The 12,855-nt window shown below is 49.1% G+C and overlaps 1 long non-coding RNA gene across 1 annotated transcript in view; it reads left to right on the top strand.

The window, feature by feature from the left end:
* LOC132012000 (uncharacterized) overlaps positions 1 to 11,829 on the top strand; it is a 227,603-nt gene extending 215,774 nt beyond the window's left edge. The window contains exon 3 of the long non-coding RNA XR_009402497.1: positions 11,734 to 11,829. This is a non-coding gene — a long non-coding RNA (uncharacterized LOC132012000). The remainder of the gene's footprint in view (positions 1 to 11,733) is intronic.
* Positions 11,830 to 12,855: the final 1,026 nt, after the last annotated feature.

The following is a 12,855-nucleotide window of genomic DNA, read 5'->3' as shown; positions in this document are numbered from 1 at the left end:
ATTCCAATATGGGGCATCCTACAAAATATTAGCGCCCCCTCCCCAAAATTGTCAAGGTCATCAAAAACCAAGGAAAATCCTAGAATCTACCACCACCAAGAAGAGCCTAGGGATGTGTGATAACCGAATGTAATGTGCTGGCTTGCGTGGGGTCCTGAAATAGAAAACAGTAGGTGGAAACTAAGGAAATCTGAATAAAGTGTAAACTTCAGTTAATAGAATATAATAGTGGTCGTTGACTGTCATGAAAGAACCATACTAATACAAGATAATAAGATGGTAATAACAAGGGAAAATGGATGCAGGTTATGTGGGAACACTTCTTCGCAACTTTTCTATAAATCTAAACAGTTCTAAAAATATTTTATTAAAAAAACTTTAAGGCATGTTCTAACAAAACTGAAAAAAGCCGAAGTAGGAAAACCTTCATAACCCCCACATTTCATTGGTTTTCCCGTCTCTGGAGAAGATTCTTTTCCAACTCAGTTTGTCCCCCATGATGTCTTCAGCTTCACCGAGGCAGAAATAAGCACGTGTGGCTGGGGGCGGGAGGGGGCACATGAGGTAGGAGAAGGCAGGTGGGGAAGCTGAGGCTGAGATGTGTTCGTGCTAACGCTTCAGGACTGGCTTCCTTCCTGAGACCGAAGGAGGTTTCCAGGGAAGGGAAGCATGTGGCAGCTCATTAACAGCCCTGCTGTTCCACACCTGGTGGTCCTTGCAGGCCCTTTGGGGGCCATTGGTCAAGGACACTTGGGTCAGTCAATAAAAGGCCACCTGTGGCAAGGGCCTGAGCGGAAGCAGAAAGTAAATGCATCACAGATCCCAGAGTCCCCTGCTCTGACTGTGGGAACTGACCTCTGCTCAGAAGCTTGTCCACCATGTGAGGGGCTGGGTCCATGGAGAGCCTCATGATATTGTCCCTCAATTTCTGGCGGGTTCTTTTTTCCCCTGTGTCTTTCTCTGTCCCAGCCGGTGCCTTCCTGTTTATGGATACATTTTTACAACCAAATGATTCCTTAGTAACCGAGGATCTCTGTTTCTCAGCAGTCACTAAGGTCTTCTGTTTTATTCCCATCTCTGACCTCTCTCAATAAAGGATGGCTTCCCCACGCTTCTGAGTTTGGTAGGTTGGATGCTAGCCCGTTAGGGTTGTGGGTATCCCCATAGACAACATCCAAACAAGCCATATCACATTAAGGCTTAAAGGTCTCACTAAATTTGCTGACAGATGTCTTTCTTGGCCTGCCTCAGTTTCATTAAACCCCTGGCTTCTGTACAGAGACTTAGGACATCCTAACCTGCCAAAGGATTCTGAAGTTTCACAACTGAGCTCTTTGGCATCTATCGCGTTAACGATTGGCCTTCCCCACCTTAGTTTGCCAACTGACTCAAGAAGTCGCATTGAAGCTGGCTAGACCCTGGCTGGTTTGGGGGAGGGGAGCAGGGAGCATTTACCTGGCGTGTGTTCCTGCGTGCTGCTTACCCAACGTCACATGGGCCCCACTTCTCACTTCTCCCCTCTGGGGTCTGATTGCACTGGTCAGTTCCGCACTGGCTTTTTAGCCCGGCCCGATCGAGCATGGTGTTTCTTTGCATCCATTCTAGCAGGGGCTGCAGGTGCTGATTCTCTCTCAGCACCTCTAGCAGTCAGAGTTTCAGCAGGAAAAACAGAAACTACTCTAGGTTTTTCAACCGGGGGTATTTAATACAGGAATTGGTCACATAGTTGCTGAAATAGCCAAGAAGCTCAACAGGACACGTTGAGACGACCCAGCAATCAACATCGACGGGAATCCACTCTCACCCCTAGACCAGAGGGACAATGAGAGAAGGTGATGTTTCTAGACCCCAGGAGCTGGAACCATTCTATAGGGTGCCTGTCAGGACCTGAAGCACAGAGTCTCTGTGGTTACTGCTAGGGGATGGTAAGATGAATGAGAGTGAGCGAGCGAGAGATTGGTTCTAGCTCCTCTCCCCTCCTCACCTCCAGTCTTCTGCCCCAGGCTCCCATTTACCAAACCCACCTGCCCAGAAGCTGGTAAGCCAGGGAGCCTGGCATTGCGGTTCCCAGTGAGGTAGAGCAGGGCGGGAAGTGTGGGGAACAGGCCTGGGAGCAAACAGGCAGATGGCTGGCCTACCAGCCATTTGGCCCTCTCACCCCACCACCCTCTGTTCAAGACTGAGTTGGCCCCCACCCATTCCAGAAAACTGCTGTTCTTTTCTCATTTCTCTGATGGAGACAGCTGGCAGCCTGATTAGACGGCATATTCTTGTATGATCTCAATCTCCTGGATTGAACAAAGAAAGGAAAATCAGAGTCCTCCTTTACTTTGGGGAGGGGCAGCAACTACAATATCTGTAGTTACCAAATCTTGCTCATGCGGATAATTGCTGTCCCGAGCCCTTTGGAAGAGAGCAGTGACTCTTGTTTTGTAGGATCTTCAAGGTAGAATGGTTCTTTCTGTTCATTCTTGGAACAGCGGCAGCCCCAGAGTTTCACCTACACCTTGAATAGTTATCTTCTACTCTACAAGACCAAACCCATGACCCACACCGTCCTCTTCCACCATAGCCGTCCCTGAGGGCCTGTGTTCAGTAGTTATTCTAGAAGGCTGGTGAGTTGCTTCCAGGAACCTCCAGCTATTGTCCGAGATGGTTAGTTGTTCTCAGCCTGCCATCCCTCCGATTGCCACTCTCTTTGTCTGTGAGTTTGGAGCCCTTGTTGCTGGTGTGGGGGTTCAGACAGAGGGGAATGTGGACAGGAAGAGTCTGAGGGTAGAGCCGAAGAAACAAAGGCCCCTAAGTTTGTGCAGCCAAGAAAATAAAGTGAACCGAGATCAGGGATTTGGGCTGGACTTGTTTTGCCAGGCATGCAGTTGTGTTTGGATTGGGAAGAAAGGCATAACTGTGCAGAAGAAAATCCTGTTCAGATTTTACTCGAGCGGTTACTGGATTAAAGAGAAGCCAAGAGGCTTAAACTGTGTGAATGTACGAAGGTTGCTGCACCCCAGACAGGAGGAACCCTGTCTCCTCCCGGGACGTGTTTGGACAGCATTTGGGAAGCAGCAGCCTCCCTTGTCCATCAGTCCCGTATCTGGTGAATTTAGCATCCGGTGGAGCCACTCATGTTACTTTCCTTTTCTTTCCCCTAATAGTAATAATTATTAAATAGTAAAAACAGTGTTAGTACTGTTGGTTCAAAGCAACAGAAACCTCAGAATTAATTAATTCGAAACCGGGGGCTTTTGACTACTGCCTCATGGAATCCAATGACTTGAACTTATCAACCAGAGAAAATGCTAAAGAGATGTGGTAGAACTAGGATCCGGGTTTTCATTCTGTTCTGCTTAAATTTGTTCTCTTTTTGACTGCTCTGGTCTGCTTCTCTTGTGAGCTTCCTTCTCTCTTACTGAAGACCAGATTTCCCCCCATATTGATCAGCTAGGGCAGCTATAACAAAGCCCAGACTGAAAGGCTTACACAGTAGAAATGGATTGTCTCCAAGTTCTGGCAGCTCAAAGTCCAGATCAAGGTGCAGGCAGGGCCACGCTCCCTGCGAGTTTCCCTCTGAAGGTAGGGGTCTGTCCCAGGCCATTGTCTAGCTTCTGGTAATTCTTTGCCATGTGGTTTTCTCTCTGTGTCTGCCTGCCCAAATTTCCCCCCTTCAGATAAGGACACTAGTAGTATTGGGCTCAGGCCCACCCCCAATGACCTCAGTGCAACTCTATTACTTCTCTAAAGACCCTGTGTCCAAATAAGGTCCCATTCTGAAGTATTAGGGGTTAAGACTCCAACATATCCTTGTTTGGAGGACACAACACAACCCAAAACACCTCCTTGGCCACCAACAGCTCTCAAGTTTTTCCATCTTACAGTCTTTACTACTAGAGGCTAGATTCTTTTACAATACCCAGGGAAGAATTCTAACTGGTCCATCTTTGATCAGTATTGCTCTCCCCAAGGACAGCTGGGGCCCCCAGAAGTATGACTGATCCAGCTTCATTAAGGTGCCCAGTCCTAAACCAATCAATGATGACCAGGAATCAGGGTCCTTCAAGAATATGACAATTCTCATAGGATCCATGTATCTGCACATCAGCTAAGTAATGCTGGGTAGGTCACCCCCAAGTCATAGTGGTATATAAGAAAGGACCCATTCTCACTCATACTCCATATCCACCCGGGACACTCGAAGTGGTGGGATGGTGGAGGGCTTTCTTGTAGTCCTCCAGGGGTGTAAGCCGACAAACCATCCCTTGTGTCAGTCATGGTGCCAGAGTGAAAGTAAGCTCTGGAGGGTCCTTAACGGGCAATAAAATCTTCTGCCTAGAAGGAGTGCACTTCTGCTCACCACCCGCTGGCCGCAGTTGGTGACATGGCCCTCTCGGGTTGTGTGATCCCACCTGTGCCTGCAGTGGTTGCCATACAGCACCGATGACCCCCCACAACCCACGTGGGGGCAGTGGGAAAGCAAGGGGGAAGCCGGAAGATGCTCCCCCAGCATAAGATGCTATGCACACAGTAGACGAGTGGGTGAGCACTTCAGGGGCCTCTCAGCCCAAAGGAAGGGCAACAGGGAAGATGGTGAGGTGTTAAAAAGCACCTTGGTCTGGCTGGAGCAGAGAGAGTCTGAGGTGAGAGTGGGCAGGCTGGATGGTGAAGAAGACTGCCTGCTCTAAGGCAGGGTTTGGATTTTCTCCCAAAGACCGGGGGCCACCAACAAGGCTTTGAAGCTGGGAGCAGCAGGGTCAGACTTGCATTTTAGAAATGGCACCAACAGCATGGTCATTTGAGGGAAGGAAGTGGGGGCACATACCCTGCACAGAGCTCGGGTCACCCCCTGGAGTTACTGGTACAATCACCTAGACCCGGTGCCTCTTTGATGTGGGAGTACAGTTAGTTATGATCAATACAGCAAGGATGGCTTCGGGAAGATGCTGGCATGGGCCCTGGGTCCTGAAGGAAGCGGGGGAGCCGGCAGATGTAGAAGGAGGAGAGGCTTTGCAGGCTGGCAACAAAGCTGGCAGAGCTGGGAGCACTCTGAAGTTCGAGAGCAAGTGTCTGTGTTTATCGTGCATGTTCAAATCCCAGAATTTTTAAAACGATTTTATTTATTTGAGAGAGAGAGAGAGAAAGAGTGCATGCACACAAGTTGGGGGAGAGGGGCAGAGGCAGAATCAGACTTCCTGTGAGCAGGGAGCCCAATGCGGGCTCAATCCCAGGATCCTAAGATCATGACCTGAGCCGAAGGCAGACGCTTCACCCACGGGACCACCCATGTGCCCTGAAATTCCCAAATTTTCAATGAGGGGCTTGAAGGGTACGGATTGGTTAAATAAAAGCAAGTTTGAGAAAATTGAGAAAACACCCCACTGATCCCACAGATTCCATCAGGTTGCTTTTTAGCACTTGTGGCTGTTTGAGAATGGTTTATTTCCCGTGTGCTCTCGCTTTATGCCACTCGTGGGCTCTGTCTTATAGGCAGGGTTCCTGTGCCTGCCGTAAGCACCCGATCTTTCCCTGGTGGGAGCCCAGACTCTTCCTTCTTACTCCAGGCAGTTGTGCACCGAAACACACCGCTCTCCACTCCACCTTCTCTCTGACAAACTTCCCATCGATCTTCAATCCTTTCAAAGATCTCTGTGTGCTGCCGATTTGGGCAGCTCACCTGCGAAGGATCCGTGAGCCATCGCTTGCCAAAGCTAACATCGAGGAACCCCTGTGAGGACACAGAGGGAGCACCCCAAGAGAGAAGCCTGGGTGGAAATCTGGATCAAACCTCGAGGCCACAAAGTGGCCAATGAGCTCCTCCAGCTTCCCTGTGACACCAGCACATTCTCACCGGCTGGCTCACTGGCCCCACAGAGGAACTGGAACAGAAGTCTTTCAGGCCTTCGTGAATGAGGCTGACCAGTTAAAAATTCATGAGATGATTACATAAAACCATCTGCTGCCTTTATTTCCCCCTGTGTGCTTTAAAAACACGCAGCTGCTCGACACGAAGCATTGCGTTGCTCTGCGTGGCTCGTGGGCTGGTCCTGCACATGGCAGGTGGAGAGATGTAGGGTGGGAGGGAAGAGGAGGGAGCCTGCCCACCCAGGGAGCTCCACCTGGCTCTGAGCGGCTTGAGCCCGACGGTCCTGATCTTTCCACCCTCCTGACGCCCTCTCTGAAGAAGGTGCTGTTCTGTGTACGTAGTTGATCCTGTTTGGGGTCTGTGTCTGTGTGCGTCTGTGTGTGTGTGTTTCTTTTTAATCTGAAAATGGTCTTTAAGTCCGCAAGCAGCAGCTGCAGCTGCCATAATTAAAATGAAATAACCTGCTTCTTCTAGTCCTTAGGGAGAAAAATCTTAAAAAAAAAAAAAAAAAACATATTGTAAATGGACTCCAGAATGTGGTGAATGTCCTCATCTCTCTCTCTCTTTACTTGCAACAAGTTTCCTGGCTTTGCTTTTCTCTGGAATTGGCGGAAAGAAGGAAATTAACTGTTACCGAGCGTTTACCCTGGCCCCACGCAGTCCGCAGGGCTGTCCCAACTGCACAAGTCAGCATTTGAATCCAGTTTGATTCCTCACTTCTTTTCCCTCTGTCGGGAACCCTCCAGTATCCTGTTAGATAGACCCCAGATCTCTCAACCTGGCCTGGCTCTGTCCAGAGATCTGGGAGGCTTGGTATTATTAAGATGTTATTGAAAATGTTGGCGCATATAATTGGCTCAGATTGGAAACCAAAGTTCTTAGCAGGGTAACAAGGTGAAATAGTCTGTGCAAATGATGGCATGATAATGAGACAGTTTTCAGAGGATCCAATGTGCTCTTGAAGGTGTTGCTCAAAAGTCACTCTTCAAACCAGGCTGGGAAAATAACACAGGAGCTGAAGCCTCTGTGGTTTGTTTGGATCTTAGAACAGGGTAACTAAGGGAGAAAGGGAAAACTGTGTGCGAGAAATTGAAGATACAATGGTCTATGACTCAAGGAGGTCCCAGGCCGGTGGAAGGGAAAGACGTGTAGACCAATAATTAGAATATGTTGGTAAGCGCACTTGGGTAGCTCGGTAGGGCAATTGCCTTTGGCTCAGATTGTGATTCTGGAATCCCAGGATCGAGTCCCGCATTGGGCTCCCAGCTCCGTGAGGAATCTGCTTCTCCCTCTGACCTTCTCCTCATGCTCTCTCTCTCTCTCTCTCACTCTCAAATAAATAAAATCTTAAAAAAGAAGAAGAAGAAGAAGACGTTGGTAAGAGAAGGACTAGGTCAGAGATACATACAACTTGCTGTAGTTTCAGCTCTTTTTTCCTCCAAAAATCCATCTCTTCAACTGGCACTTTGTGAGGAGAGCCAACCTCATGGGGAGAGCAATGCTCAAAATGTTGAACATGAAAAGAGAAGAAGAAATTATTTTATGTTCTTATGTCTGTGCCGGGGTCTGCCATTTAGCCTAATCCCTGATAATCATCCCCATTTAATAATGAGGAAATATAAGGAGCTCAGCAGTTTGCCCCAGGCTGGGTGCCATGTGATCCAGAGCCCCTCTGTTTGCTGCTAAAGCCCCTGCTCTTCCTGTCGCATGGGGCTTCCTCTAAGAAAGGACGCACTCCCGATTCTCAGGTGCACACAGCCCACCAGGACCTGTAGTCAAAATGAGGAAATCTTCTTTTGTTCCCCATACAAAAAGCAACAACAACAACAAAAACCCAAGGTTTGATAGCAGGCTTTTTTTTTTTTTTTTTTTTTTTTAAGATTTTATTTATTTATTTGAGAGAGAAAAGGAGCACAAGCAGGGAGAGGATCAGAGAGAGACACAGACTCTCCACCAAGCAGGGAGCCTGATGCAAGCTCCATCCCAGGACCCTGGGATCATGACCTGGGCAAAGGCAGACACTTAACTGACTGAGCCACCCAGGCGCCCCAAATCCAGGTATCTTGATAGGAGTGACCCATGGTCCTCTCCAGGCTGTAGATATGACAACCCAGTTCAGGTGGATTGAGTCCCCTGAGTAACCTCCCGAGCAATGGAGTCAGCCCAAAGCATAGAAACTCTTGGTCCCTCGTGGGTGTTGTACATGGCCCGCCCGAGCAGTTTCCTGGGCATCCATGAGACACTCCACCTGGGCTCCTGGGTCCGCTGCTCCTGTTACCATGGTAGGCTGAGCAAAAAATGGAAAGACAAAAGCAGACTATGCTCCGAGGGAGGAGGGTGGTCTCCTGCTGCTACCTTTGAAATTCTCTGCAAGAGACTGCTGTCTGGTGATTGGGACTCCACTCAAGGCATCGTCTTACCTCCTTGATTTGTGGCCACATTGGGGAAAATGAACAGAAGCAGAGGTGCTCTGTGCTGCATTCCACCCCGGCCTCTTAGAGGCAGTCCAGGAAACAATCCCATTCTGCCCACCTAGGTAGGCAGGAAGGTGCTCTAGAAGCAGGAGGTGTCATGAGAGTATCAGGGTTCGGGTGTTCTGTGCTGCGTCACAGCATGCTTTATGGCTCACCTGGAAAGAGAAAGAACAGGGTTTAGATTTCGTCTCCACCGCTTCCTAGCTGGGGGATTAGAGGCAAGTGGCTTAAATTCCCCAAACTCTCCTTTTCTTGTCTGCAAGTCTGGAAGGATAATGCTTGCCCAGCACCGTTGTTTAGAAGGTTCCATGAGATCAAATACCAACCAGCCTAGCCTAATTCATCATCTTACAGCAGATCTCCAGTCATGTCACACCTCTGTTCAACAGCCCTTAGTGGCTCCTAATTACTCATTGAATCACGCCATCTTCTCTGGCATGGCTTTCAGGGCCCTGTTTGTTGGAGCCTACATCACCTGTCAGGTGTGTCGCCCTCTGCCCCCTCCACACAGCCCATGTTCTGGGAAGCTGGGCTATGCCCTGCATGCATTCCCCTCTAGTTCTTTGCTCCCTGGTGCAGAGTACCTGCCCTGAGCCCAGGCCACCCCGCCTGTCTTGGTGCAGGCTGTGCTGAAACACTCTGTTGTCCAGATCACTCCCTGATCTGTCAGCTACGCTGGTCTCTTCGTTCCTCTGTCCCCGCGTTGGCTTTCATCTGTATCTCTCTTGCAAAACGGCCAGGCCTTCTCCTTCCTTGCCGGGCTGTGAGCTTCCTAAAGGCAGGATCTGCTTCTGAGTCATCAGTGGGTCCTGCATGACACCTTGCCCTCGCTACATGAATGAGTGACTGAGAGCAAGGGAGGGAATGAATGAAGGCTCCAATTCCTTCTGAGCTGGGTTCCCCCTCCATAAGCACCTCCGAGACCGTCCACGCATGAACCCTTTCCTTTCACTCACTGTGGTCCTTGTTGGAGGTACTTCAAAAAAGAGAGAATTCAGAGATATGAATTGAAGATGAAATAAAGAGGTGAAAAGGAGTTGAGGTTTTCCCTAAAACCCTGGCAAAGAGGAAGGTGGAAGGGAAGAAAAACTAGTTCAGCCACTTCCCCAAGAGGGGGAGGGATCCTAAGGCCCAGGCTGAAACACAAGCCATGGCCCGAAGCTATGGGGGCAGAGTGGAATTTTAGGACAAAAGAGAGGGGTTTGAGGAAGACCCTGAGTATTTTGTCTGAGTCTACTGCCTATGGCCAGGACCCCGGCAGGACCCTGCCAGCAAAGCCAAGAGCTCTGAGTCCTAAAATCCACAAGACGCTGGGCCCTCGGGAGAAGCCCCCACACAGGAGAAAGTGCCTCTTACGGGCCCCTTGTTAGAGCAAAACAATCTGCCGCAGCTCCCTGAAACTTTGGTGGGGAAGTTTACAATGAGCAAGGCGTGGTGAAAAGAAATTAGGGACATGATAGCCGTGACTGCTCATTCAAGATGCCGAGAATGATTGTCCCATGCTCTGTGGGATGCTGCCTATGTCTTATTACAGTCAGTGTAGTGTGATTTGTAAAGACTTTTCTTGGCGTACCTGTAGACTGTGTCAGTTCTATTTCTGCTGGGCAGGTCTGGTCTGGGGTGTTGGGGAGCCTGACCTCTGAGGGCGGGGAAGGGACAGTCTGCTCTTGGGCCTGGTAGTGTTCTTGCCTGATACAGTTCCTCTTTGATCAGAATAACAAGTGACAATAAAGAAACATGAAATTCAGATGAAGCTAACAAAATGTCACCCTTCAGGAAATTGTGGTGTTAATAGACATGACCACTAATTCTTCACTTTATATGGACAATCCCGTCTCCGTAGCTCGGGCCCTACCTTTATTTGGCAAATAGGTAGTCAGGGAATTTCTTTTCTTTCTTTCTTTTTTTTTTATTTATTTTTTTTTAATTTTTTATTTTATTTTTTTTTTAAGATTTTATTTATTTATTTGACAGAGAGAGATCACAGTAGGAGAGAGGAAGGGAAGAGATCACAGAGAGAGAGGAAGGGAAGCAGGCCCCCTGCTGAGCAGAGAGCCCGATGCTGGACTCGATCCCAGGACCCTGAGATCGTGACCTGAGCCGAAGGCAGTGGCTTAACCCGCTGAGCCACCCAGGCGCCCCATCTAAAAAATAATTTTTACCTCAGATGTCTAAATGCATCCTTCATGACTTCTTCTTCAGCCTAATGGGTCTTTTTTTTATAAAAAGGCATTTTGTGGTGCTTTCAGTGGGTGTGACAGTTGGTGCAGGAGAAAATAAACAGATCTTGGGGGCCTCTGTTCAAATTTCATTTCCCCTCTTGCAATGACCTGAGGCAGATGACTTAAAACCTTTTTTTTTTTTAATTTTCACACCTAGCTTTTTATTTTTTTTAAAGATTTTATTTATTTGAGAGACAGAGAGAGTGAGCATGAGCAGGGAGAGAGGCAGAGGGAGAAGCAGACCCCCTGATGAGCAGGGAGCCCGACATGGGGCTCCATCCCAGGACCCTGAGCCGAAGTCAGATGCTTAACAGACTGAGCCACCCAGGCTCCCCACCTTGAGCTTCCCCTTACTTTTCTTTTGAGTAGGGTAACATTTCTTTTACTCATTTCATCAACCTTTATCATGTGCAGGTACCTCCTTAGGCACCGAGATGGTGATGAGTCAAAATCACCGTCACAGAGTTCTAGGGGCAGAGGGGATGTCACCGGTCACCAGGCTCAGAGTCTTCCTGTTTCACATGAGGAAACATAGGCTCAAAGAGAGGGTGAGATTTGCTAGAGGTTGCAATGTGACACGCAGGTGTGCCAGAGCCAGAGTTCTTGTGTGTGAGGAACTCGGCCCAGGTGACTCCCAACGTCTGGTAAATCCCAGGGAAAGTCGCCATTTTATCGGGCAGGACACTAAGGTTCGAGGCGATTCAGTGATGCATTTATTTGCCTGGTGAATCAGTGATAGAACTGTTGACGGAGGGTCCTCATGGCCATCCCCCACGCCCCACTTCTACCACAGCACCTTGCCCGTCCTTCACAAAACACTCAGTTCACCTCTGCTCCAAGTCCTTGCAGGGCACTACGGTCATAAAGAGGACTGATCTGCAGTCTCTGCCCTTGAGGGGTTTGGTTAGACAAGACCATTATTCCCACAGCCCAAGATGAGGTGGGGCAACAGAGGAAGGTATGCCAGAGCTGCCCAGGAAAGTCGCATAAAGGAAGTACACTTCGGTGGGATTCCTCCCTACTCCCCCCAGCGCTTCTCTTCCTTGCTGTGGGATCAGGAACAAGCTCCTCCCCCCCACTGGCATGTGTTCGCAATGGCTGCTGGGGAGAAATCTGTGGGAAAGAGGCCAAAGCATCTTGCCACCTCACTCAGTAGGGTCTGTGTTCTCTGCTTCAACAGAAAGGATCCTGACCTGTCCTCCAGGATCCGATGGCCCTGGAGAGAGGGCTACAGGGCCCAGGGACACTGCTGACTCTTCACAACATGCTGACATGGAGCCAGGTCAGTCCCCTTGTCTGCTCTGATGTTCTGTATCATCAACTGCAAACCTGTGGTCTTAATGAGAAATGCCATCTTGGAATCTGAAACCATGCATATGTTTTGGTGGAAGGCTTCGGCCACTAGGTGGGCAGGGGCAGCAGCAGCCATCAGGATTATTCTAGAATCTGGGAGACTAGGGGCAGGGTTTATAGTTGGATGGTTACCTGTTGAGCTGAGCTGGAGTGGGATCAGAAGCATAGTTGGGAGTGTGGCAGGAGGAGCTGAGTGGGTAGCTGCCTGGATAGGGGGCTGGAGGCCAGGTCCAGCTAGCCAAAACGGCCTTCTCAAGGCTTTTCTTCCTCTTGCTATACAGAAGAACAATGACCAAAAAAAACAAAAAAACAAAAAAAAAAACAGTACAAAACACCTGGGTTGCATCAGGAAAATGGAAGGATGTTTCAGGCTAGATCATGGAGGCTAGGTCATGGTAAAGAAGGCTGAAGAGGCAGAGGACTTGGAACCCGGACCTAGGGAGCGAGCCCTTTAGTGAAGACCTACTGTGAACCAAGCACCTTTTCTTATCCTCCAAGCAATCTTGCAAGGTAGACGTCTGAGTTTCACTAGGCTCAGTTATGCTCCAGTAATAAATTCATTCCAGAATCTCTGGCTCAACACAGCAAAAGTGTATTTCTTGTTCATGCTCCATGTCCAACCGAGGGAGGTGGAGGACTGCGCTGTACCGAGTGACTCAGGCCAGGCGGAGGAAAGCTCTGCTGGATTACAGGGATACCTCCTGGAACATTTGGACACCTTGATCTCTGCCGTCGAGACAGAGCACTGCTCCTTAAACGCTTTGGTCAAGAAGTCACCCACAGCCCGTGGGCCCAGACTAGTCACGTGGTCCTGCCTGACTTCTAGAGCTCTGGGAGGTGTGGGGAAAATCAGGTTATTTGATGAGAGTAGCTGTCTCTGTCACAGGAGATATTATTTTTGTCTAAGAGGCAAGAAAATCGAGGTGCAGAGAAATTAACTGTGTTGTCT

This window comes from Mustela nigripes, chromosome 1 (genome assembly GCF_022355385.1).
Source record: "Mustela nigripes isolate SB6536 chromosome 1, MUSNIG.SB6536, whole genome shotgun sequence".
Classification (NCBI taxonomy): Eukaryota; Metazoa; Chordata; class Mammalia; order Carnivora; family Mustelidae; genus Mustela; species Mustela nigripes.
The sequence above is the reverse complement of the archived record's forward strand: the minus strand, read 5'-3'. Positions and strand labels throughout refer to the sequence as shown.